We start from the raw sequence: 25651 nt of genomic DNA on the forward strand, positions 1-25651 counted from the left end.
GGACAATGGGGCCCAACCCAAACACGGCGTAAACACCGTTTCGCGAATCGCGCTTCCCGCGAAACCCGCGCCGGCCCACTTCCGAGGCCCGCATCTTTCAGGAAGTGTGGTGATTGATTATCCCAGCTGCGTCTCGGAACGCGCCGTGCTGGGAAAACGCTCGAGTTGCTTCCAACCCTTGTTTTTTTTTTCTTGATGAGGACGCTTCTAAAAATTACGGGAGTGGTACATATGTGCTGAAACCGTTAGAATAAACGCTTAGTAGCTTAGTGCCCAGACTGACCGACGGTTCGGCACTGGTCAATACTGGCGCACAGATCTTTCCTCCACTGGAAAGAAGTAGCTTGGATCTAGAGTCCGGGCTGTCAAAAAATTGACAGGAAAAAATGCTCTTGATTTAACGGATAATTGCTAGAATCAAGAGCCGAGCCTTCTGATTTTGGCGAATTTCCTTTTAATTCAAGCAAAAATCTGAATGCACGGAAAAATAGGGTAGTTGACACAACCAGCGGCTAGTTAAAAATGCGGCAGCTACCGTGCGGTGGTTACGGTAACTACCGCACGGTAGCTGCCGCATTTTTAACTAGCCGCTGGTTGTATCGACTACCCTGTTTTTTCCGTGTGAATCAAGAGTACTTTAACTTATCGAAATTTTTAAGCGTCTGCGTGGACTCTGGATCCAAGAGTCTTTTTTTTCAGTGAGGGTTATATGTAACCCATAAAAGCAACCACTGTCAAAGCTAACCCATTAGTGTTCATATGACTCCTTTCTCTCAATCCAACTATTTTATTTTTACATACGGACGTAATTCTCAAGTTCAGCTCTTAAGCTCAGTTCCCATCTTAAGTTCAAATACAGGGGGGGAAATCTTCTATTTCGATTCGCTGAGGAGCTTTAGTGGAACTGGCGAAACTGGAAACTTTGCACCATTGTGTTTCCACTAGTTAAATGTGTGTAGGTAAAACAATCTACATAAATTATCTGATGAAGGGGTTTGCTTCTTCAAGACTCGATACTTTTAACGGATTTAGACGGAGGACCTCTAGTCCACAGCAATCTTATAATGTTGGTGCCAACATCGTGCAACAGGGTCAAAATCAACGCTCTGGTAATTGCCGAGTAACTTCAAACAACAAGGGCTGTCGATTTTGGTACAGAAGGGACGAAAGCGCAACTGGTCTCTAATGACCAAAATCAAATGAGGGTTTGTGATCGTGGCCAACAAGAACCACTTCTTGCCTATTCATGTGGATACGGCGAGGAGAAAAAGAAAGTACTGTGATATAGATCCCAAGCAGTGCATCAGGGGTGACGAGGTACCAAGGGAGTGGAAGGAGTCTTGGATCAAGGCCATCTACAAAAAGAAGGGAAGGAAGGACGACTGTAACAACTACCGGGGGCTCTCAGTGACCGGGACAATAAGCAAAGTGTACGGGAAGATACTGAAAGCGAAGATCGAGGACGAATGGCAGGATCACGAAGCAGAGGAGCAGGCTGGTTTTAGAGCTGGCAGGTCTACGATAGATCACCTCTTTGTTATTGTCCAGGTCATTGAGAAGAAAATGGCCGTAGCTCAGGAACTGCATTTAATTTTTGTGGATCTCCAGAAGGCGTATGACAGCGTGCCGTTGGTGAAACTTTGGGAGGCCTTGGAAAAATCGAATTTTAACGGGGGGTTGATTGACGCTGTTAAGCGATTTTATAAAGGGAGTTTTACCAAAGTTAAGTGCCATGGGGGGTTGTCAGCGGGATTTTATGTGACTAAGGGTTTAAAACAGGGATGTTGTTTGTCGCCAACATTATTTAAAATTTATCTCGAGTGCGTGCTAAAAGAATGGAAAAAGAAATGCTCTGGTATGGGTGTCCCCTTGGGTGATCTCGAAACTCTGTTTACTCTGTGCTTTGCTGATGACCAGGTGGTGGTTGCTCAAGATCAAGATGACGCGGAATACATGATGCGCAAGCTAGTAGAAGAGTATCGGAAGTGGGGTCTGGAAGTCAGCATATCCAAATCTGAGAAGATGACTTTTGGCGGTGATCAGCAAAGCATTGAGTTGGAGGATGGGCAGCAGATCAAAGGCTGCGAGCACTTTAAGTACTTGGGAGTGCGGTTGACCCAGGATGGAAGGACGGATCAAGCTATCAGGGAAAGGAACACCTTAGCAAGGAAGGCTATAGCGATGTTAAATGGAATCCTCTGGGATCAGCGGATTTCCAAAGATAACAAGAGGAGGATATACAACGCTGTAGTCAAAAGTATATTAACATACGGATGTGAAGTTTGGCAGCTGAAGAAACGGACACAGGATATGCTAAGAGCAACGGAGATGGATTTCTGGAGAAGGTCAGCAGGAATTTCTAGGAGAGATCGGGTCCGTAATGATAGAGTGCGTCAGATAATGGAAGTCGAAAATGACATCGTGTTCGACGTCATGACCAAACAACTTGTTTGGTATGGTCATGTCAATAGGATGACGGAAGAGAGGCTGCCAAAAAAGATGCTTGATTGGGTTCCTCCTGGGAGGAGACGTAGGGGACGCCCAGTGAGAGGTTGGCGACAGGGGGTGTTGAATGAGATAAGAGATTGTCAACTCCCTGATGACCTGTGGGAAGACCGAGCTTTGTGGCGATTAGGCGTCGCACAGCGCCAAAGAGCGCTATAAAAGCGACTCATATATATATATATATATATATATATATATATATATATATATATAATATATATTATATATACACGGAGGAAACAAAAAGTATCACAAACTTGTAAAATAGCCACTGTAAAGTGGAAAGGAGTTTATAATACTTTAATATGACTGATTATTCTCAATATTGAGAAAGTCTAAGTTCCTGGCTGTTAAATCGAGTTGAGAAAATTGGTCCTCGAGGTGTTGAAGATCCACACGGAAAAAATTAATTTGCTGATTTAACAATTAAATTGCTAAAAAAGTGACTGTAATACTTGAACGTAGATTTTACAACTCAAAAATGCTACTTTGACCAATATTTTAAACTACTTTAACCACGGGGGTGGTTGAAGTTGCAATTTTGTTTTTTGAAATTTGCGTTGAAATATTGCCGTCACTTTTTTTTAGCAATTGAATTGTTAAATCAGCAATTTGATTTTTTCCGTTCACCGTGAACTTCATCCAAATTTTCGTCACGGCACTCTCGCCCCATCGATAGCCAATTTATTGAATATTTCGCCCAAGCTGGCAGTTCGCAGGGAGACTTTTTTATCGTGAGCCTCCGAGCGTCGAAAAAATCTCACCGCCAAGGATCCGAGGTTTAACACCCCCACACATGGAGCAGATTATGGGTTTTTGGTCAATTTACGAACAAAGTACGTCAACAACCATTGTCCGCGAGACATTGAGTCATCTCGAGTGTTTTCAACGTTTCAAAAGGTGTTTTTCTTCCCGTTGCCTGCTCCTTTTCAGAGAGTACTCCTTCCTTTGCGGGGTCTTGTCTTTCTCAGACGTTACCGGTTGGGGCATTACGGTGGATAAGTTCTCCTAAGAGCCTTTTAGGATGTCGCTTCGCTACTATTTTCTGTCGCCGGATAACGCACCTTCGCCGATCCGAAAATTGACACATTAAGGAGCTATGCTGGTGGGTGATGTGATAAGAAGTTTCCAAATGGATGTAAAACTGATTCATTCTTGCTCCATCGGGTCAAATCAACGGAGTAAATTTATTTTCCCAGGAAATCATTGTAAGTCTAAAATGGGATATCGACGGTGAAACTACCAAACCACGTATCTCGGTTTGCGACGTCGCAGACTTCCTGTCATACTTTATTTTTTAAATGAAAAACTACTTAACATCCAGTCTTGAAAATTTCTGTGATTTTTCCTCTTTGTGCGGAGAAAATTCCGTGAAAATTTCAAGGAATGATATTGAGTTGGTCTACTTCAAAAAAATAAAATGTGAGCGTAGATTTTTAAACACCGCAAACGAGATACGTGGTTTAGTAGTTTCACCGTCGATATACCATGTTGCACATTGTACAACCACAGTCAGAGGGAGCCAATCTCCACAGACAATTTCGGAGAAGACAGGAAACATGTAATTTCTGATGTCATCTTCCTTTATTCTGTTTGAATTTTTCCCCCCGAGAAAACCATCTGTGGTGACTCCCTGCTATTGCTCCATTCCTTGGGGCATTAAAATTTAGTTTCGCTAGAGGATTGAAATCTGGAACGGTTTAAATTAAAGTTTTAAGATTTGGCAAAGTAGATGCTTTATGAACATCCCACTACCTCCCATCGCGCGCGTCGTGTGAAATTGACCACTGAACAAGGTGCTAAAAGCATACATACTTTAAGCTGCTTTCACAGCGCAGCCTCGAGCTCTGCGACGCGACGCCCAATCGCCATTGCACCCTAGAAAAGTTTCACGTAGAACACGATTCAAAACTATTAAAACCATTTCATGACTCGACAACCTTCCGTTCGTCTAGCCCAAGTATAGTGAAAAACATTTCCTTCTTCGAAACTTATAATACGTCTGAAAATACGAAGGGAGACTTGGAGACTTGAACGCAGCTTAAAAAAGTAAACCATTAGAAATTAACTTGATATGATGATAATAGGCAAACTTATCACCCATGAACTATGACCATCATCAGTTCAAAGAAAAAATATGAAAAAACACAGGAAGGATGCATACAAAAAGCAAAAAGAAGAAACACTATAGTAGCTACATGATGTTTAAAGTTCAAAAACTACAGAGCTCAATATTGTTTCTTTCAGATTTTGTGTGTATCTTTCAGATACGTTGCCTCTGGTTTTTTGTAAATTTTCCGCGAATCGGACCGACAGTTTAATGGCAGCCTAGAGCGAAGCATCGCGAGCTCACGCCTCACGCTATAGGGCCTTCAATTTTGCAGATGCAACACGGACATCCGTCAAGCTCGAATAGTTGTATCCCTGCGCCGTCATCCACGCGCGACCTTTCCATTGCTCTATTTCCATATTGTGTTGGTTCCGTCCGTCTTACTTGTAGTGTACCTCAAGGGCTACGTTAGCAAAACAGCCGAAGATAGGAGAGACGTGATCGGGCCTTGCTTTTTAACTTCTCTCCCGAATCAGCGACACATCATTGACAGCATAGAGCGGAGCATTGCGAGTTTACGCATCGCGCCTTCAATTTTGCAGATACAACACAACCATCCATCAAGCACGAATAGTTGTATCTCTGCGCCGTCATCAGAGCGAGTCCTTCCTTTTACTCTATTTCTATGTTGTGTCTGCTCCGTTTGTCTTATTTGTAGCGAGAATCTAGACTCTTAAAATCATCGACAAGAAAAAGTACTCTTGATTCCATCGGAATCTAGCTTAAATCAAGAGCCAAGCCTCTTAATTTAAGGGGATTTCGTTTCGATTCAAGCAAAAATCCGATTGAATCAAGAGTATTTTTTCTTGTCAATGTTTTCAAGAGTCTGGACTCTAGATGCAATGTGTTTTTTTCCAGTGATATCGAATAACATATTAACAGGCAAACATCGAACAACAGGTATAGCCTCAAAAGTCAATTGAATAATCTGAGAGAACGGATTTTTTGTGGTGGATTTTTTATTCTTACTAGTGCAAAATGACTAAAAAGTCTAATTCTAAGGAATTTCCTCATTTCTAGCTTTCCAAACTTAAATCCTAAATTTTTTTTGGGTTTTTTTCTTTTGTTTTGAACCAATCGATACATCGAACCACTATCGAGTACAATCCATACATGTAAAAAGTCATCTTATTCTAGAATCTCCACGTGAGGAGCGAACCCGTCACTGAGACCGGAGTCGCTGTCGCATGTGGACCTGCGATGGGGCACGAGATATGGTCGTCCGAAGTGAACGGAGATGATGGTTTGTTTTGGGTCCCCCGGCCGAAGATTATCCGCTCGATTAGTCCCCGAATCGGATGGTCAACCCGGATGATCCTGGCTCCGGTTTCGGGTGCCCCCCCCCCCCCCCCCCCGGTCCAACTTGTCCAAGTCCACCTCGCTGAACCCCGGGCTTTAGCGGTGTCACTCCAACGGGTCTGTTGCCCGAGTAGAGACTTGAACGGTACGAAAAAAGAACGACATTCTGTGGAAATTGGAGAGTAAAATACAAAGGAAACGTGCGGTTACATTGACCAAAACTTAGGGTTGACAAATTGCAACTTTCTTGCGATGGGATTCTTAACTTTTACATTTTTAACGTATTTTAGTAAACTTGACGATGATTTCATTGAAGATCTGTGCGCCGACGAGCTCACAGAGCACTGAAAAAAGAAAACACATTGGTTCTAGAGTCCAAACTCTTAAAAACATCGACACGGAAAATACTCATGATTCAATCGGATTTTTGCTTAAATCAAAAACCAAGCCTCTTAATTTGAGCGGATTTCCTTTTGATTTAAGCAAAAATCTGATTGAATCAAGAGTATTTTTTCTTGTCAATGTTTTCAAGAGTCTGGACTCTAGATTCAATGTCTTTTTTTTTCCAGTGAGGGATTTGGATGATGTGCCTGGCACACAGTTGTTGCTCCCACACTCGAGTCACTTGGTGAGTAACACGGTATTCCGTGAGGATAATGTCGGTTTTTTTTAGTTAGGGAAACGGTTTTTTGATACAGTTTTTTAAAATAAAAACTTAACAATAACAGAACGACTTTTTTAACGAAAAAAAAAACAGGCTTCAAGTTTAATTGGCACGGACTTAACTAAAAAAACAACAAATTTTGTCGACAATAAACGAAAAGAAAAGAAAAAGAAAATTTTTTCGGTGTGTGTTTATTTATTTTATTTGATTGTGATTAAACTTTTCACTGCTCCAGGTGCTAAAATTCACAATTTGGAGAATGTTACAAGTTCAGTTTGCACAGATTCGTACCTCGATCAGTTGCATGCTCATTTTCTTATTTTAATTTTTACATTTGAGCTATTGCTCCAGTTGACAAGGGCATGTGATCAGCCAGAAACGTCCAGGTTGTACTTATTTAATCTGTTTCTAGTCTTGTAAACCCGTTTATTGAAAATGTGTATGTCTTCTATTTTATTGTTATTATTGTAACTGGCAACAATGGAGGTGGAAGCTGCTGGCGCCGCGACATTACCATGGTGATTGCTTGCATGCCGGTGACATCTCGTGGGAAATATTCCTCTTGAATCCTGGTAGCTCCATCCACCAATGCATCAGCGACTCGGCTGCGCGCATGCTTCGATGTGATCACAGTTCGATTTAGACCGGATCGATACATTTTAATCACCACTTCACATGTCTCTGCAAAATTCGTGTACTCATTTCAAAATTTTCCGACAGAACCTCGTTCCGTCACATGTGTTCTAGCGAAATGGCGTCGGTCATGTTGAGTATTGCAAGAGCATCTTAGTACGCAAAAGTTGGATAGACCGACTCCTCTAACGAAATTTTCATCTGTGCCGTAATATTGTTCCTGAAGCGAGAAGCTAAAAATCGCTAACTTCTTACGCAGATTGGAAGTTAGGAGTGCATTACAGACTTTACCGATGAGTTCCTTTTGAATTTGAGCCAATGTTCTAAAAATTTACTCTAATTCTTGCTCTGGCAAAAGTCTCAAAGGCCCATTGTTTAAATGATTATCTCATTTCTCATTCTTAAAGGGTACACTGATAAAAATATTTGTGTTCGTGTATTACTTTTGGTTATTAAGTAGGAGGTGAAACACAAACCAACACTTTTGTTGTTGATTTTGGTACAATTTCGGGTGAATTTAGCGCAGAAATCAATAAAGAGACTGGGAAAATGCATTCCTCAGTGGTTGCCACAAAATTTAAAGAGTGAAAAACCCTGATATTACTCTAATTTCCCTAACACATTTGATTAAAATTCCCTGAAAATTGAGGGTATGTCAATATGTCATACGGCCTAAAAGGCATAATTTGAAGTAGTTTCCGGGCTTTCGTTTTCTAGACGTCAAATCCATTCTAGAAAGCGAATAGAGGTAAATTAACAATTTTTCCTGACACTTTCGAAATTTTCCCTAACATTTTCAGGTTTTCGTTTCCCGTGTTCCCTGACTGTGGCAACCCTGATTCCTCCGACGTTGGTATTCAACACTCGTTCTCTGATGAATTTCTTCAAGAAAACTAGCTGGCATTTTTTCTTAAAATTTTCAACTGGAGGCTAGAGTTATTTGGTGTTTTACATCCCGTAAGCAAACTTTCGGGTTGATTTTTCTCTGGGTGTACAAGAAGGGGTTAAAAAATCGAGGAAATAAATCGATGAGCCTTCGATCGAATGATCCGACCTCGAATCGAGATATCTGGACCTCGAGACTGGCGCTGTCGCTGCCGGGGTCCGGGACAGTTTTTTGATCGATTATCCATGGGTGCATCGGCATCGGTCGCTGCTCACCAGTCACCAGCCTGGTTAATGATGCGTGTAAATATTCATATTTGCTCGGCCCGTTCACTCTCGATATGATCCGGCGCTCATCTCTTTTGTCGGCGTGCTAACCTTTGACGTCCCGGCCTATCCAAGACGACTCTTCGCCGCGACACGGCAAGCGCACCGGCCAATCGCAAAAAAATCGATGAGTAAAGTGCAGTGTAAACTGCATTTCAGTGAAAGAATGTCGAGCTGCCTTGAGAAATGAGCGAGATGAGGGATTAACACGGGAGCTTCTTTAGATTAAGAAGCACTGGACAATGGGCAGTGTATGAACCACAATGGAGGTATGCTTTTTCCGGACAAAAACCTCTTTTTTGCCTTTTTTCATGGCCCCCAAAATGTTTTTGTTCACATACATTTTCTAAAAGCTCTTTTAGCAAAATGCGAATCATTAATCTGTGCTGTGTTGCAAATTGTGTGAATAAATATACAATTTTCGGAAAAATTTTGTTTGGAAATGCCAATCTAAGATTTTGTGTGGAGATGTCGAAATCGGAAATTTGTGCGGAAAGGTCAACCTCCCACTACAACACTCCTTCAAAACACCCTTCTTCTCTCGTCAAAAAATGGTATAATAAATGAGGGCCAAAATTGGCAAAGATAAGTTGTTAGAAGGGTTGTAGGATACGCACGGGTTATAAGGGGTTAGAAGGGTTGTAGGAGGAAGCATGGACACGAGCTACTAGGAAACTATAGCGATTTTAGTGATTTATTTATCGTAAACGGCATCCAGTTAGGAATGTTTTAAGAGTTGCCTGATGATTTCTGGATGTTCTTTAGTTGTCAATTATTTATTACAGAAAATTAATGAAAATTCTCACATTTGTTGGTTCGAGAACGAGTCCTAAACTTGGGTGCGAAGATTCAAGTCCACGAAAATTCGAAATTTTTTAGTATTCCACGTTAGATTTCATGATTAATTTTATCACAAAAGAACGGTGATTTAGATTCTGTCTGAAATGCTGGGAGATTTTCTCTAAAACGTGAAGAAAATCTCCTGAAATTTTCAAAGGAATCCGGACCACTGATCTCCTGTAAAAAATTAAATGGTTCGATGAAATTTAGTAGATGTGACTTGGGTCCTTTCTCCCTGACACAGTCCAAATGAACTACTATCATAATGGTATACACGGATACGTAGATGTGCGAATCACCTCTCATTTACAGGTTAATTACACTGCGGAAGATGACATTCAAGGTTTTCATTCAATTAGAGACATCCAGTTTCGGTGCCTCAGTACAGAAAAAATACACTTGTTTGTATTCCAATCATACGAGGAATGCACTTCAATATTACAGAGAGACTCCAGTAATAGGTGAATTTCCGCTGACCGTGTTTACACGGTTCTTCACGTGCGCGAACTGAACCCTTCACTTCCCCATATTTTTCTGATACTTGAGATCGTCGATTCTAATCGCAAGGTTTGTTTTTGGCGAAGCTGTTTTCAAAGAGTTTGATAAAACTGCGGTGGAACAAGGTCGATTTAATTCTGTCCGTCCGAACCTGGAATGACCACCACGTGAGGCGCGAATCCGGCCGCGGGCCAGAGCCATCTTCGAGGAGGAAGCCTGCAGGTCGAGTGGTCGATAGCGTTACGTAGCATTCTGATCGATAACGTCCCGGGGGTCATCTCACATGCTATATATCGATCAAGGTCATTCGATAACGATTCAACAAGCAGGCCCGTGCAGTGGTACACTGGTCACTGCACCGGCCCCGTAGCAAGTTTCTAGTCGTTTAGTTTAACTTTTGTCCATCCGAAGATTTTAACAGTTTCGAGTGACAGATATGCGGATCCAGCACAGCGTTGCCACTTTTCGTGTGTCAGGAATCTATCAGACCCGAATCGTAGATTTTTGTGATCTACGGGCTGGTTGTTGAAATTGATAGACAAAGCTATAGACGATAGAGGACAAAAAGGATATCACTGGAAAAAAAGTCTCTTGGATCTAGAGTCCAGACTCTTAAAAAAAATCAACAAGAAAAATTACTCTTGATTCAATCGGACTTTAGCTTGAATCAAAAGGAAATCCGCTTAAATTAAGAGGCTTGGCTCTCGATTCAAGCAGATTCGATTGGATCGAGAGGTTTTTTTCTTGTCAAATTTTTTAAGAGTGTGGACTCAGGGTCCAGAGACTTTTTTTCCAGTGATGGAGGGATCCTATAAGTGGAAGCGGGTGGTTCCAATGGACAAAGAGGGTAGGTAATAGATTACTAACGGCAACTCAGGAGAGACCTTTTGGATATTCCATCATTTACCACCTTAGTCTATGAGAACTACTCAAATGAGCCAATAGGATCGCTCCATACTCATTTTGTCCTCTTTGGCTACAGCTTTGCCTATCAATTTCAACAATGAGCCCACTGGTCTGACCGTCTGATCCTAGAGAACCAATACAGGGAGAGAATGGATATGTCGGAATACGGAGCTTTTGGGGCCCATGAGGGCAGCAAAATCTTTAACACAAAAAATGTCACTACCAATCTTCTGATTCCAAAATCAAACTAAGATGGCTTAGAATGTACATACATGAGCATCGTTTCGCGGAAATGAATACATTTATGCTAACACTAAGTCAAATATACGTGTCAACACATAAATCTCCGCCCCCTCAGTATGTATGAGGACTTATCTTACATAGCGTGTGAAATTAACTTTCGAAACACGCTTTAAAAAACTGTTTTTTTTTCACACAAAAATTAAATAGTTTGGCTCTGGCATAATGTACAGATCTCGAAGATCACATCTCAAGTATTTTCTCGATGCCAAAACAGTTTTTTGAATGTGTTTCCAAAAGGTAATTTTTCACATCCGCTATTGTTACAGATAAGGCTTCATATACATAGTAATTCTAATTTCTTCATCTGCGCCAAAACTGAATTTTTACGTGACTTTCATTAGATTATTTCTCATCTATTCTCCTTCCCATTACCAAAGATTCCTTTACATAAATCACCCTTAACGTCCTTTATAAGCGACCCTTATCAAAAGTTCGTTTTAAATCATCACTCAGGTCGTCAACTTCCTACATTCGTCGGTGGACTATATTCGTCGCCCTCCTGGCAAAAAGGTCGTAACTGCATTTCGCAATAAGCCCTATCGTCCATTTAACTCAATGATTTCCCGGGCTCATCTCAATGTTTAGATACGCCCCTTTGTCAGCCAAGCGACGTATAAACCACGGTGGTTACATAATACGCGCCAAGTTTAGAAACCAATACAGAATTTTTATTGAAATCAGGCAACCATCGATGTGTCAGGTTGATCAAGTTTTTTGAACCTACGCGTAGACGGTTGCTCTCTGGACTCCCGAGGCAATTTGTTACATTTTTCACAGTGTCATCTCGAGATGGCTAATTTGTTTGCTTTGTCGGGCCTGTATTTTTATGTTTCTCCTCAAGCAATGTCTCCTGCTATTCCTATTTTGCCTGCTAAGTCAGCCGTATATAAATAGACCGTAATGATTCCGAATATGAGGCGTTGATATTAATGACGATGAATCGACAAGTAGTTTCAGTAAAATTACTGATCTGGCAGCGGGGTGATTATTGAAATTAGTAGACAAAGCGATAGACAGAGAAGACATAGGGGGTGCGGAGCGATCCTACTGGTTGAGATGGGTGGTTCTTATAAACTAAGGGAGAAAATGGTGGACTAACTGAAGGGTCCCTCGTGGTTCGCCGTTAGTTAGTCTATTACCTTCCTCCTTTGTCCATTGCAACCACCCGATTCCACCAATAGGATCCCTCCACATCCCTTTTGTCTTCCTTGTCTATAGCTCTGTCTATAAATTTCAATTATCGATAATTGACCTACTGATTTGTATAGCTATTATACATGAGCTGGCTCCAGGAAATGGACACTTGAAAAAACGCATTGGATCTAGAGTCCAGACTCTTGAAAACATTGACAAGAAAAAATACTCTTGATTCAATTGGATTTTTGCTTGAATAAAAACGAAATCCGCTTGAATTAAGAGGCTTGGTTCTTGATTTAAGCTAGATTCTTTTTGAATCAAGAGTACTTTTTCTTGTCAATGTTTTTAAGAGTCTGGACTCTAGATCCAATGTGTTTTTTTTTTTTTTTTTTTTTTTTTTTTTTTTTCTTTTTTTTTTTTTTTTCCAGTGGACCCCAAAGAATCCGAAATTGAGGGCCACGTTGTCCTCAGTGATCGTTGTCTGATGGGGCACAGCGGGACCCTGAATTTCGAAATTTAACCAGTGTGAGGGTTCTCCCTGTGCTCCACCGCAGAGAAGATTCTGGGGTGCAATGCGCCTTGGTTACGTTGCATGCATCAAATGTGTCATAAATCCTTGATCTGAATCCAAGACCAATATATATTCCGCGGATACGTTCGATCAAAATCATCGAATGATCACATCCTTTACGCGACGCGGATGAAGTGGCGGGCAGCATCAAAGGCCCCCGGTGAAAGGGTTGAAAGACACGGAGCCTTTGCGCGGTGGCGGCCCGGAAGGAAGCGGCAAAGAAAAGGAGTGAAAGGAAAAAACCGACGAGTGTCGTGTTTGCCAACAGCTCCTTCCTTCGTCGAAAGGAGTTTCTTTCTCTTCGCCGATCGCGCTTATTGACGGCCTCGCGCCGAACGCAAGCTCCGGATTGAAAAAATGTCCAAGGGGGAAAGTTGATTGGTAATTGTTATAATCACCGGTTCCGAAAAAAGGAGGGAAAAATGTCGGGGGCGGTGAATATTTTGAGGAGTGTATAAAACACTCGGCACTTTGGTAAAATGAGACCCCGCGCTTTGGTGCCAACTCATACAGGTAACAGCGTCACCTTTTGGCTTTTAACTACTGAGAAAAAAAAAGATGGGTAGAATTTACCATTCCTTCACGCTGTATGAAATACAGCGTCAATGGTTACCTGTGCCAGTATATAGTAACGTTGACCTTTCTTCTGACAGAATTGACTCTAAATTGGACCGCATTTTGCAATTTGGAACTATAAATTCCGGCCCGGTTTAAAAACAACGTATGTGCCATTAATTTCCCTATGCACCTGCGTTAAGTGTTTTCTTAGATGAGCCAGAATTTATAGTTCCAAATTGCAAAATGCAGTTCAATTGATGCTGTGTGAAAAACAACGTGAAGGAATGGTAAATTTTATCATTCTTTTTTCTCGGGGTAGACAGATGCATTAGAAAGGTAACCAATCCACATAAAGTGGAAATTGAGAAAAATACGTTTGATTCCTCTATAAGACTCAATGTAGAAAATAAACTTCAACCCCTTTTTCCACGAGGTTTTTTTTTCGACTTGGAGATTTTAGGTGAAAATAAACGACTTGTGGAACTCAAAAACATTAACTCAATTTGTTCGACAATTTGATTTGGTTCCTCTGGAATTATCCTCAAGGGAGCTTTCCTAAGGGAAGTAGCTGTTGGCGGTGCAAATATGAAAACGGCCCAAATGCGCTACCAGAAAATAGCGAAATCATTGATCTCATGGAAAAAAATTTTTCTTGAGATATTATTTTGATTTGAGGCATCGATTCTCGACGAAAAAATTGGTTTTTTGTAGTTAATCCGTGCGGATTTGAACATAGATACAGTTCTTTTTTCAGTTAAAAAAGCGTCATTTTCCTATCGTTAATTTTAGGTTAAGAAAACCATTGCAAAAGCACGTTGTTATAACTTAAAATAAAACTGATTTCAAGTTAAATCTGCACGGATTTAGTTCAAAAAACCGAATTTTGCCGACAGGAAACGACGCATTAAGCCAAAATATTAGCTCAAGAATTTTTTTTTTAGTGCTTACGATAAATGAATCGGTTTCTGTTATACGGGCGTAAGTCCAAAAATTTCAAAATCGTTTTTTTTGCATTTTCAGTCTCCTTTAGGGTACATACACATTTTCTGAAAAGATGGCGGAAGTCCTATGTATAGAAGCCTGTGGAATAGGGGGGGCGAGTTCTCAAACTCACGCATTTCTAAAGTTTCTCTAACTTTTTTCATAATAAATGAAGAGCATTTGTATTGAATTTGCATCTTGACCTAGCTGTTAGGTGATATAACTCTTATTGTGCATTAATCACAAAAATACATGATTGAAATTTGAAAACTTGGTTTCAACACTTTTTTAAATGAAAATATCCCATGTCACCTTCATTAATTTTGGAAAAATAGGAGTAATTCTAGAAAATTTAGGCCTTTAAATACATTTAAAAACATATAATAACTTCCTATGCTATATAAAAGAAAAAAACCATGTGCTACATTTTTCAAACTTACTTTAATATTAGTTTTTTGGCTTGAAACTGTCTCAGTCATCCTTCGTTTTCTGGTATAAGGGCGTAAGTCCAAAACTTAAAATTAGCCTAAAAGGGTACTAAAATTTTTCTGAGCCAAAAAAACATTTCAGAACTTTTAAACGGGTGTTTATACAACCTTTGAACCCTTTTTGAAATTTAGTGGTGTCCTGCATAACGAGAAAATCAGTTTTTTGCCTCTCCTGAAAAATTTGGATTTGTGGACTTACGCCCGTTTAACAGAAACCGATTCAAATACAGTTGGGTTTAATTTTAATGTCTTGCGTACTATGAACATGTCCTTCCTAAAACATTTACCATCCACGATTTCTGGATTTTCTTGTACAAATTGTCAAGAGTGTTGCCTTGGGTTATCGACACGGAATGAAAGGGTTTTAGGAAGGCTCGGCTCGGCGGGACTTTGAAATCGGAGACCTGGCTAAGTGATCATTAATCGAACTAAAGAGGGAGCCCCATGCCTTGCCCCCGCACAAGTGTGCGCCAAGATGATGGGGAAAATAAAAATTAATACACATTTTGTGCGCAGTGGTTCCAAACTCCGATCCTGGCCCCTCGTCTGGAGAAGGGTATACCTGTACTCTAGATATTCATGAAAAATACTGGTTTTTATAGGGGCCTTGTGGATAGAAAATTGTCTCAGTATCGAGGCGTGAATGATCGATTATCGATAGTTCCTCCATTTGAAGCTTTGTGCACAGGATCGATTATTACGTGAAGAAAAAAACTTCGTGCGTGCGACCCGAAGTTGAGGTCACATGGGATCTGGTGCGATGTCGGCGGGCCTCGGTTTTAACGAAGTTCGGGTCGAGGTTCGAAGTCCTGCTGCCGAAGTTCGGGTCACTTCGATGTCTGACCCGAACTTCGGCAGCTGGATCTGACGTTTTCGGATGCGTGATCCGAAAACTTCAGAGACTCCATGACCTCAACTTCGGGTCCCATGCACGTAGTTTTTTCCGTATGGTGTCGATGCGAACAAACTTTCGATCCTTTTTCGCACTATGCGCTTAAAGGCGAAAATTTGTTTCTTTTGAAAGTTATATCTGTGCGGACTTCACTCAACATCAGTTTTTTTACAGTTAAAAACCGTTAGTTTTGTTTTCGTTAAGTTTCAGTTTAAAAACATAACAGAAAAACCTTCATTACTAAACAAACTGAGCGTCTTTTCTGAAAATCTGTTTCCTCAACTCCTAGGAAACGAAATCACGTTTTCAGCAAAATAGAATTCACACTAGAAATAACTATGTTCATAATACAATATTATTGTTCAATATGCACTCTTATTAGTAGTGCCATAGTCAAAATAGTGATATTTTACTTTGGAGCAATCGTAATTTACATGACGGAATAAAATTACCATTTAATGGAAAAATATCTCTATTATCGTTCTGGCAACACTAATTAGAGTTCATATGAACACCACTGATATGGTAATTGTAACCATAAATTTTTCTCCGTGCAAGTGAAACTTGATGACGTCGGACGATGGACGGAGACTGGGAACCACTGACACAGGTACCATTTTCGAGCGCGGTGATGGAAGGATTTCGGAGGATCCCGCTTTACCTCGCGCGATGCGGACTGACATGGGATCCCGCCCCCCTTCCATCCCCCCGCCCCGAAGAGGGGGCGGGCGAAAAGCTGTCGCCGTATTTAACGACTCCCCGATCGGGAATCAAAGCAGCCTCGCTCCTGTTTTTTACCCCGGGTATCGCTTTAAAACACACACTTCGTCGCCCTTCGACAAAAAGACCTATATCAATTTCCACGTGAGCTCTTTTTCACATATAAATCCACGGTTTTGGGGCTCATGCGGGGTTCGAGATACGCGGTTGTGTGGGAGGATCGCGACTTCTCCCGAGTAATTGACGCACGTTTATATGCTTCTCCGTTGTCGTGACGGCCTTGCTCCATTCACGGCGGCGCTTTTGGTGGAGTCCCCGCGTGAAGGGAGTCCACCCGAATACATCCCTGCAGGTACTCAGTGTACAGAGAACAAGCGGTTTCTTAGTGCATAAATCCCTTCGCGAACCCTCCGAACTTCCTGAGCAAGCCCCCCTGGAGTCCTCATTATTCATTGCCGGAAAAGATGCAAAATGCAATAATGAGGAACGAAATTCCCTTTCAATTCAAATTTTGAATCTTTTTTTCAATTTCAATACAAATCATCAAAAATGTCTAATTTTTCATTTCACTTTTCATGAAATTTTGACGATTTTTTGGGAGCTACGTGTGCGATGCAAAATGCGCTATTACGAAACGAAATTCATTTTCAATTCAATTTTCAAATATTATTTTCAATTTCGATATAAACCATCAAAAGTTTATATTTTTCAATTTCATTTTTCATGAATTTTGACTATTTTTAGGAGCTACGCATGCCACTTGCGAAAATTCGTCGTTTCACACACGAAAGAAACGTTACTCGGGACTGAACTCAGACGGGTTCTTGTGTAATTTGGTCGCTGAATCCGGATTTTTGGTTTCCAGAAAAGATTAACCTTGTGCTAACTACGGAAAATCGGAAAAACCGCGGAGAATCTTGCTTTCCCGCGGTTTTTTTCATAATATATCCGTTCCAGCGCAAGATATGACAATTAAAGTTATTTCCGAAAGTAAAGCTGATAAAATTTTATGAAGAGTGACCCGCAAAGTTTTATTTTGGGGTTACAAAAAAACAATTACACAAAATACACAAAAAATTGTAATATACACAAAACCGGAATACACAATAAACCGCAGCTAGAACGAGGGAACTCAAAAAACGCAAAAAATCGCGCATTCGTATACAGATTAGCAACGGCAGTCGGGATGGGTCACAGATGGGTCGGAACTATTTTTCTCCGAGTAAGCATGCAGAAAAAAGGAGAGCGAGTGATAGGGGGATAGTCATTCTAACGTTCGACTTAGAGTATCAAGGAGTGGCTTCAAGTTGAGCTTTTACACGGAGCCGTGCGTGACATATGCTACGGAGGAAGGGTCCCAAGTTGGGGATCAACAGGAAGTGGAGGTCTTGAGCAACAGCGTTCTGATTAAGGTTCATTGGAACGAATTCGTTTAACGTGAGGCTCAACCGTTAAAAGTGTCAAAGACGCCTGTGTTCCTCTCGCCTCGATTCAGCCAATTAGGTCTCCCACTGCCCGAGTCCGAGTGTCCGTACTGTCCGTCCACCACCACGCGCACTCCCGTCTCATCAAAATAATTACCCGAAAAACCCACATAATCCACACTCCAACCTTGCCAGTTCGGGGTGGAAACGATCCGAACGCTGCGACACTGATAAAAATGCGTGTGGATAAGAATAACGCAATCGCTGCCCGGGTGCACCCCACAAATGTTTTTACTAAGTTTTTTAATATTACTGTTTTACCATATAATGTTCGTTTTACGGGTGTCGCACATCCAAGTTTTAGTGTAGTGACCTGATGATGATCGTACACTGGAAAAAAAACACATTGGATCTAGAGTCCAGACTCTTGAAAACATTGACGAGAAAAAATACTCTTGATTCAATCGGATTATTGCTTGAATCAAAACGGAAGTGGGCATCACACGCTGTAGTAGGCAGTATCAAGCAGAATCAAAGTATGATAAAGTTAAAAATAAATTCGGTCCTCCAAAAAGAGACTTTTCAACGAAGGCCACAGCAAATAAAATTGGAGGAAAACATCATAATCGCTACTCACGCTTACTATACTTATAAGTATTTAAATACTTTACAATTTCTACAAGTTGTTGGCGATGAAAAGAAACTATTCCCTTTTAAACAGCCAAAAAACTCTAAAGAAAACGATCCAGCCGCCTTCGAGAACGATCTAGATATTTCTCCAGACGATCCAGATTGGCGATCTCCAGACGATCCTATCTACCTAGACCTATAAAGTCGAAAATCCGCATCACACCTAACTGGTGAGTCAACTTTTATCTTTTTCTCATTTCTTTTTCTATTTCTTTAATTGTGTCATTTTTAGTGTCATTTGAGGGCTTGCAATGTTGCTACATCGTGCATTTATAAAAACTGTGCGAAACTGAAGTTGTGCGAAACTGAAGTGCTGCCATGAACTTTGTGCGAAAGAGATATGTTGTCAGCCTGAAAGTGGCTCCGACCCATACTTTATGAAGCGTGAATGCATAGATTTTTTCAGTGCACGGCCCTACGCCGCCGATCCTCAATCGCCATCATCAATATACGAGAAGCAGCAAACGCCACCCCACCATCAAAAATATCGATTGTTACCGATTGATACCCGATTGTTTTACATACATTTAAATGGAGAAAAACAGTGTTGCCATCATTCAAGAATCGCCACTGCTCACGCAAGATACGGATCTGACGATGACTTCGCAGTGGAAGCGTGTTGCGGCGGAGCGGCGCTTCTTCAATCGTAACATGGGTCGTCCTCGTGAAATGTAGGTCCATTTAACTATGATCGAGACTAATCAGAATATTTTCACTCATTATGTCAAATCAAGCACTAACACGAACTCGGCCCGGGAATGTAAGGACTCATCTCTGCTGACGTCATCCTTTGCGCCCGGTAAAATTAGCTACAATTCAAAACTCAATCCGCGCTCGGTGGACGAATTCTTTCACGGTTTCGGCTCACAACCAGACAGAGTGCACTGAAAAAAAAAAACAAATTGGATCTAGAGTCCAGACTCTTAAAAACATCGACAAGCAAAAATACTCTTGATTCAATCAGAATTTAGCTTAAATCAAGAACCAAGCCTCTTAATGTAAGCGGATTTCCTTTTGATTCAAGCAAAAATCCGATTGAATCAAGAGTATTTTTTCTTGTCAATGTTTTCAAGAGTCTGGACTCTAGATCCAATGTGTTTTTTTTTTTTTTCAAGTAAGCCTATATGAGAAGAGTACTGCCGTAAAAGCGAAGAGAGCAGTAAGTCTCAAATTTTCGAAATAGAGTTTCCATCAAAATTCGTCATTATTTAGATGATATCACTGAAATAACTAAAACTGCAAAATGCGTCCTAATTTTTGAATACAAGGCGCGATAAAAATGAAGTAGTTATAGACAAGGCAGCCGTAACCAGCATTATTCCTCCAGAGATCCAGTGAAAACAGAGCTTTTAAGTAAAATGCCGCCATTTTTTGCAAATTTCTTACCTGAAAATGTGTTTGTTGTGTGCCAAAAACGCAACCACGAAAGCATGCAGATGATAGCACTTACGGCTGTCTTGCCTAACACTATGGCCTCAAATGAAAATTAATAATGCCATTTTCATGTAGTAATTAAAATAAACTTGGTCGATTTTTAATCATCCAAACGAAATTTGCGATGCGAAATTTTCAAAGAAATTGAAATTTTTTGCACGTTTTTTCAAAGTTTTTCCCCTGGCTCGGATTTGTTACGCAACACTGGGCTTGACTTCTTCACTCCTCGAAACGGACCGTTAAGCTAGCGCATTACCCTCTGAGTGCGTTACGTAATACTAGAACGGCCCCTAGATCGCTTTTAAAAATTTCTTTTTATTTTGGCCGGCGACAGTGAAAAATTCAACCACTGCGCGAGGGAGCGAAAGACTCGCACCTCGAGAGGCTCTTGGCTTGGTTCACTCATCGCACTGTCCGTATCAATAAACGTGTTAATTGAAGCGCTTAGAGAGGGCGTTTAGGCATCCGTCAGTTCCACGGCACAACAGGGCCGAAAACAGAGACACGGAGAATAGGAAATTGTTTAGAAACCTCTCCGCCTTGCGCCTTGGGTTGTGTTCCTCTTCCTCTTGCTCCACTCCCAAGTGCGCTAACAAAGTTCAGCCGAAAAATTTCATTGATACCCGAGCTGACGTCGTTTGTGTCGACGCCGAGATCGTCATGAATTTAAATTGGCGGCGGTGCCAAGATGTGCTTCGAAATGACCGCGGAGCTAGGGTCACGGCGGATCCAGCGGGCTGATTATTGAAATTGGTAGACAAAGTGATAGAAGAGATAGTTTCTCGTTTTGCCTTCAACTACTCGAATAGGCAAAAATCGTTCCGAAAGGTTAAAATAGTTGCTGACAGCCCCTTGTGACAAGATGAGCGATTTTACCTGAATATAGTGTATTCTGTCATGCTAAGGAAGAACGCCGTATGAACATTCGAGAGTTGTTAAATTTTCCTTGTTAAAACGTGTGTTTTTGACGAAATTTATGCATATTTTTCCTTAAAATTGTCAAATATTTTTAGATTCTAATTGCGTACAATATTGTCTGAAATTTTTGGAACAAAATATCTACAATTTTCGCAGTAAATTCGGTTTTTATTGAAGGAAATTTGGCAACGTTTGAAGGCTCATACGATGTTCTTCCTTAACACGGCAGTAAGAGTCGGCGGCAGATCCAGCGGGCTGATTATTGAAATTGGTAGACAAAGCGATTGAAGATATAGTTTCTCGTTTCGCCTTCAACTACTCGAATAGGCAAATAGCGCTCCGGAGGGTTAAAATAGTTGCTGTCAGCCCCTTGCGTTTAGTTGTGCGATTTTACCTGAATACCTACAGTGTTCGATCTGCTCGCAATCAGTTGGCCGTGTCCCTTGGGTGCGAGAGCGATCTGATTGCTAAATTGATAGACAACGCGATAGAAAAATTGGGGAAAAAGGAAAATGGAGCGATCCTATTGTTCGGACCGAGTGATTTTTGTAGAATAATGGGAAAATGATGGACTAACTATAGGGCCTTTCGTGGGTTGCCACCGGTTAGTCTATTATTTACCTCAATGATTGTCCATTGCAACCAGCCGCTTCCAAATTTCTAACCAGGTCCTCGGAGAAAATTTATAGGGGTTATCCCCTAAAATTGTGGTCCTATCCCGATTTGTTGGACGATATGGACATTTCCGATTAATTTTTGTAGTACCGCAACACTCGGGCTATTAACCTAATTTATCGGGGTACTACCACGATTCATTGGAAATGTCCATATCATCCGCAACAACCCGTGCTCTTTTTTTCCGCGTCATTGGGGTGAATATTATTATGTGTAGACAAAGAGGGCACAGGGAAAATGGAGCGATTCTATTGATTGAAACGGATCGTTGTTATCGACAAAGGAGAATTTGATGGACTAACTATAGAGTCTCTCATGGGTTGCCGTTAAATAGCATATTACGTATACCTTAAGTTATTCAAGGATAAAAATTCGAGAAAATATGCTTTGCACATTTAAAGATTCTCCACGGTGTTCAGACTTTGATCTCTCTCGTTTTCAAAGAGATCTTGAGAGATCTGATTGAACTTGGCGACGTTGATTTTTCGAGAGCCAGCCAGCGTGACGCCTCGCTGCGCCATCATCGCGTTGAAAGCTCATTGGCCGCCCAAAATATTTTCAAGGCATGATCGAGTTTGGAATAACGTAAAGACGGAAAATACCTTCTCTGGAGACGGGAGGTAAAATCGGATTATGTTACATTAAATATTTAAGCTCTTGGGATTCATGTTCTGAATGAAATCTCCACGAGAGCGCGCATAAGATGAGACATGTGAATAGAAATTCTTCTCAGGACCGTTCGCACGCAACTATTAGAAAATCGAAAAGATATACCTATGAACGAATAGCGATTATACACTCGTTCACGGAAAGAAAAGTATGATAATTTCGACTTTACTCTGGGCTGGTTTTGGCGCCTGTCAGATGTGCACGGTTAAAAATGATAATATTCTGTTCCCTTACTGACGATAATATCGAATCAATTTTAAATCCATTTCCGAGTCGATTTTCATTCAATTTCAATTCATTGTACTCTATAATTGTACCGAACTTTTCTATGAGGAACTACTACTTCTGAAATATTTCAGGCAACATTTGTAGCATTAGTAATCTTATGCAGATTAGTGTTTTGATAAATCAATTAGAAATAGTATTTCTTGATCGCACAATATGATCCAATAGATTGTAGATGACTGTAAAACGACTCTAAAATGGCCTTAAGTGCTCTAAATGACTTTGATTGCTTCTAAGTTGGAGTCTCATTCCACTCGCTCATATTTATTGTGGTTATTGGAGGGAGGCTCCGAAGTAAAATGCACTCTTGAGATTTCAAAAAGAAAAAGGTCCATAAGCATCAGTTCTGTCATTCGGACTGAATTTTGCTGTAAAGAGCCACTATTTCTGACTCATTCATAAAATCACATACCTGCGTAAGGAAACTAAAAGCACAGATGTTGTTTTTGAAAATGAGCCAAAATTAGTATTTCCTTATTGGAAAATGTAGTTTATTTGGACTTGGAGAGCTTTTACGCAAAAAGGAACTAACCATAGATGCAACATTTGAAGTAATTTCGTGAAAACTTCTACCGACTACTATAATAGACACATAGACATGATATGTCACAAAACGCACAGAAACGGTAAAATCTGAGATATAAAAAAAAACCAAAAAATGAATCGAATTTCGAGGTTTTATATTGAATTCGTGGATAGTTGGTGTGGGTTGCATGCGCAGTCAAAAAATTGTTGCAATTTCATGGAAAATGAAACTTCACTTTACAGCAAAATGATCTTTCATTTTGCATCTTTGGGACTGCAGATTCTGTCGATGTGGGTCATGCCATTTCCACTCTGCACAACATGTATCAGGACAGAAGTCTCATCAATCGCCCACACATGAGGGACAGACAGGCTTGGTTCTTCGGCTTGTGGAGTAACTGTCTCTGGCCTTTAGTGCGAAACACGGACCCCTCGCTGCGCCCAGTGGTAGCAGAGCAACTGCTGAGCGAATTCGTCACGGCCAAGATTCACATTTTAGTGATTTCAAACATCTTCATTTCACTGAATCCGTAACCATTAATCGGCAGGGCTTACCTGTAAAATCGGAGTTGAGTGTCACGAATACACAACCTGTCTTCTGTGTTATCGTGGAAGAGTTGCATCTTTTTGGTATCTCACACAAAATGCACTGCAGCAAACCCTTTTTCGACATTTTTTTATGGGTCAGGAGTGTTGAAGATACATGCCCAATTGAGTATAGAGTTTCCGTCGATAAATTAGTATGAAAATCACATTGAGCAACACTGAGAAAAAACTATGGCTTATAAACCTATTAGTGGTAAATATGGAACACCACTAATAGTAGTACCTCTACATATAATAATAGCACATATACCTTAGTTATGGTCTCTGTACCTTAATTAGGTACAGAGACCTTAGTATGGTTCACAGACCGAGAATCATTAGTTTATTTACGACTATTATAGGTGTTCCATATTTACCTCTAATAGGTTTATAAACCATAGTTTTTTCTCAGTGAATTTCGAAGACTGAAGTCCATCCCCTAGAGCCCAACGCAACCGACATCGCACAAACTACATCAGGAATCGCCTAATTTTCTCTGATGTTTTACCTTTAAGATAGGTAAAAAAGTACCAAACACTTAAATTAAAATAGTTGAGCACAAAATTCATGATTTAGGGTGAATTTAAGTTCCAAAACCAGCAGAATTAACGTTGAATACGCCTCCGCGCGGGATGGTATTACCGGTACCAAGTTCGGGGCAGTATCGCACTTTTTTGGAATTTTTATTTCTTGATTTTAAACTTTAATTTTTGTTTTTTGTTTTTCTTGGAGCTATACATTTATTTTATTTTTTAATTTCACCACTTATCTAATTTGTTTTCTTTTTTTTGTTGAATTTTTTACACGTGCCTTACTTCTTCTACGTACCACTATTACGTACCATTTATTTTGTTTCTCTTCTATTTGTTTTAATTATCTCATTTTAAACATAGTAAAAACACATCACGATCTTAATGCTATTTATACCTGTATATTAGATGCGCGAAGCGCCTCTGGGGGGTTGGGCCGCAGCCCCCTAGTTCTTTATAACGTAAAAACAAAACGGCGTAACGCTCTCCTCAACTCCCCCCTCCCCCCAGCGTTACGTAATTAATGGACGGCCCCTTATAACGTTTACGTTCGTGTTTTATGAACCTCACGATGGGCGAAAGTTAAAAACGGCCGTGGTTTAGTAATGGAGTTCTGCAGAAAAAAATCGGAGGGAAAGTTTGAAGTATGCAGTAAAACTCGAAGATTGTGTTAAACCATACTGAAACTCCCGGGGAGAAATTAATATCATTGATGGGCTGGATACCAGTCAAAGTCCGTAAGTCAATTCTGGCTACAGTGCATTCATCTCACATGGGGTTGCAAACTTGCAAAGAACCGAAAACATGGTACGTGGTACGATCTTTTGGCCATTTATGGCAAGTGATGTCGAAAATTTAATTTCTCAGTGTCAAAAATGCATCTGTGAACGTCAGTGGCGATTAAGTGCTGCTGTATGTGTGAAGCTGCTAGAAAGAACAAGAAAGGGAGGGGAGATGACATTAAATGAACTGAAAATCCCAAAGGACTTGGTACAAAAGGTCCGAAATTTAACTGTACCATAATTTATAACAAGCTTCAGAAGAATATAAAGAAAACACAGAATCCAAAATTGTTTAAAAAAATGGTGACAGAGTTCTGTAAATAAAATGTTTTTTATTCAATAGTAGAGTATCTAGAAAGATAGACTTTTAACCTAGGTGGGCCTAGTATCTGTTACCATGTACCCTCTCTACCTGGACTTTGTATTGTTTGTATTTGTATTGTATTGTATTATTTGTTTTGTACCTTCTCTACCTTGACTTTGTATAATTTGTTTTGTGACAAATCTACGATTAAAAAATTATTATTATTACAAAGCTCCGAGAGAGCACGCCTGCTTTAAAAACTGGGCAGGATCCTCCAATTCAATTGAATGGAGGCTGACATGGTTGTGCAAGCTTTCAAAGATAGTGAGGAAAGTCATGGGTTGAGGTACAAAATTTTAATTCCAGACCCAGATTCTACAGCGTACAGTCGGATAGTTGAAGAAGTACCTTATGGTAGAGAAGTAATAAAAAGTAACCGCCACTAATCATATCATGAATAACGTAGCAAACCGAATTTATGAGCTGTATGCTAGCTCGACCATGAGAGATAGC

The sequence above is a fragment of the Bemisia tabaci genome, chromosome 9, assembly GCF_918797505.1.
Source record: "Bemisia tabaci chromosome 9, PGI_BMITA_v3".
NCBI classification, from domain to species: domain Eukaryota; kingdom Metazoa; phylum Arthropoda; class Insecta; order Hemiptera; family Aleyrodidae; genus Bemisia; species Bemisia tabaci.